Below are 3,237 nucleotides of genomic sequence, written 5' to 3'. Positions count from 1 at the left end.
TTTCTCAAGGGCCCTCAGGTGATTGGGCGAGGCCCGTCCATGCCATGGAGAGAAGCCCTTCACTCAGCCCATGGCTTTCCGTGTTCGTCTGAAGCAGCGGTTCTCAACCTGTGGGTCGCAACCCCTTTGGCGGTCTGAGTTGGCATGGCCTCTGGCTGAGAAAGAGAACAATCTCAGGTGTCATCAGAGGCTCCGTCCCCTGGGAGAGCTGTCACTCACACGTGACCTGATGCTACCTTTCGGGGTCAGCCTGAGGCCGGAGGTGCTGCCTGGGGACTAGCCCAGCCCGTGATCCGTTCCCACCCCCCTGCGGTGGGAACCTCATCTCCCTGTAGCTCAGATCAGGGATGTCCTGGGAGCACGCGGAGACACCTGGAAATCGTAGCAACGATTGGTGCATTCCAGGGCACACGCCCGGGTTGCCTAAGACCGGGTTGCCTTAGGGGTCGCCTAAGACCATCCTGCATATCAGATATTTACATTACGATTCATAACAGTAGCAACATGACAGTTATGAAGTAGCAACGAAAATAATTTTATGGTTGGGTCACAACATGAGAAACTGTATTTAAAGGGCCAGAAGGTTGAGAACCACTGGAAGCATCTTCACAGCAACGTCCAGACGTGTTTCACCAAACGCCTGGCTCACGGGGCCTGCCACGGTGACACCAGATTCACCATCACACTCACCAGCTCCCACACAAGGGGTCAGGTTGGGACCCTTGCCCTCCTCCTCCCGAAGCTGTGGGCGTCCGGGGGACGCTAGGGGTGGGCTGGAACGGCACAGGGACCAGCCGCTCTGGGACCGCAGTTGGGTGGGAGCGGATCACGGGCCGGGCTAGTGCCGTCCCCGGGCCGCACCTCCGGCCTCAGGCTGACCCCGAAAGGTAGCATCAGGTCACGTGTGAGTGACAGCTCTCCCAGGGGACGGAGCCTCTGATGACACCTGAGATTGTTCTCTTTCTCACACGAACGGGGCATTTTGCGGTTTCCTCTCATTGTGCATTGTGCAGAGCCGGGTCTAAATCATCTCCGACAGCCGCTCCTCCGACCCCGATGCGGCCTCAGTGGAGTCTGTTTCGTTGCTGTCTTGGTCCTTTTCAAATAGCTCTCACGGCTCCTTGGTGTCCGATGACTTCTTGCCTGATGGCGGGAGCGTGATTAATGCTGGACGGCGACCCAGGTTTAGCCGCTGCAGAACGGTTCCAGTTTATCCAGTTAACTCGCCGGAAATCTCGGAGGAAAAGAAGCTGAGATTGGGGAGCTCCCAGGGGTTCTGAGCCCCGACCGACCCCACGAGGCTCCACACTGCGCCCAGCGCAGCCCCGCCACCTCCTCGGCTGCCTGGAAACCGGCCATCCTGCTCGCTCCTCTCCCCACACGCAGCGTCTCGCCTGCTGTTTGGCCCAGCGCCTGGTCAGACTCGCGTGGGCATTGGGGGGAGCTGTTAGTGGGGTGAGTAGAATACGCGACAGGATAACGAATTCGTTGTAAACAAATCAAACTACAAACAAAATGGAAGAAACTCGGTGGATGTTTCTCTCGAGACTGCGTGGGTTAACTCAGAGGTTAAGAGCCACGGAGGCCCGGCCGGGTGGCTCAGGGGTTGAGTGTCGACCTGTGAACCAGGAGGTCACGGTTCGATTCCCAATCAGGGCACCTGCCCGGGTTGCGGGCTCCATCCCCAGTGGGGGGCGTGCAGGAGGCAGCCGATCCATGATTCTCTCTCATCATTGGTGTTTCCATCTCTCTCTCCCTCTCCCTTCCTCTCTGAAATCCATAAAAAGAAAACTAAAAAGACAAAAAACGATGAGTTTATTCTCTCTGAGTAAATTTTAATAAATTAGCTCAGACCTTAAAACAGAAAAATGGCCAGTCACGTTCGTTTCAGGGTCTGGCTGCTGTGTGCTGTGCTTGCTGATCACACGCCAAGAGCGGGAGCTCATCACATGAGCTGCACCGCCCGCCCCGCCCGAGGACAGATGCTTGTCCTGGGCCCGGATGCCATGGGCGAGGGCCGCCCCCTGCCCGGGCCTCGCCGGGTGGACACAGCAGGCCTTGCTCAGAGGCAGGGGCAGCGCTCGGCTCGGCCGGTGCAGAGTCGGCCTGATTTTCAAATGTAAAGGGTCCGGCCAACATCCCGGGAAGAACAAACCAGCTGGCAGATCTGGAAATTTCCTTCCCAATTTCTGAAAGTTTTCCTTTGAAACGTGCAGCCCGTGTAGGAAGTCGTTCCAGACGCGAACTAGTTGCAGAGGCCGCTCTGTCTGGAAATAAGAACCAAAGGATGGTCTCTGCTGGCCCAGGGCTTCCTCCGGCAGCGGGGAACTTATAGAGAGATTTTTATCGATGTCCGAGAGGAAGGGAGAGGGAGAGGGGGAACATCCACGATGAGAGAATCATGGATCGGCTGCCTCCTGCACGGCCCCTGCTAGGGATCAACCCTTCAGCCCGCAGGCCGACGCTCTATCCACCGAGCCACCCCAGCCAGGGCGGCCGGGGACGTTTTGCTATGCTCCGTGTCCCCGTGTCCCCCGGGGAAGGCGGTGGTCCCTGCTGTTTCGGGAGGTTTTTCTAATGTCCCTCGTCGTCCAAAGTGACCCTGGAAATGAGTCACACGTTCCACACCTGCTCTGCACGTGGGGACGCGGGGCCCCAGGAGGGTAAGCCAGGTCCTGCTCGTGTAACCAGGGAACGGAGGGCTCGAGTGGCCGTGGAAATCTGGCCAACGTGGAGCTGAGGCTGCTGCTCCCTTCGGGACCCGTCCTGCTCCTGACACGCTCCCCTGTGGAGCCCCTCGAACCGAAACCAGCTTCTCCAGGACCCCAGTGAGGAGTGGGGGGCACAGCTGGCCAGGGCACGGCCGAGAGAGCTCGCCCACAGGATCGAGAAAGCTGAGAGTCATTCCTGTAATGGCTAGATCTGGGTGGAGTGTGCTGTCTTTGAAGCCCACGCATTCAGGGCTTGGTGGTGTTTTTCTTTTTAGAAAAGCTTAAACTATTTGCCCTCAGAGTTTTCTTATTCACTTTTAGGTTCCAAGATATTTGATCATCTGAGAGGAGGAGAATTTAACCTTGAAAAGGAGAGGAAAAGCAGAGAGGGAGTTATTGGTTTTGTGAATTTTATATTATTTTTTTTAAGAATATGATGAATTGTTTGTTTTTTTAATATATTCTTATTGATTTCAGAGAAGAAGGGAGAGGGAGAGAGAGAGATAGAAACATCAATGCTGAGAGA

Source organism: Myotis brandtii, unplaced genomic scaffold (genome assembly GCF_000412655.1).
Source record: "Myotis brandtii unplaced genomic scaffold, ASM41265v1 scaffold426, whole genome shotgun sequence".
In the NCBI taxonomy this organism is placed as follows: Eukaryota; Metazoa; Chordata; class Mammalia; order Chiroptera; family Vespertilionidae; genus Myotis; species Myotis brandtii.
The sequence above is the reverse complement of the archived record's forward strand: the minus strand, read 5'-3'. Positions refer to the sequence as shown.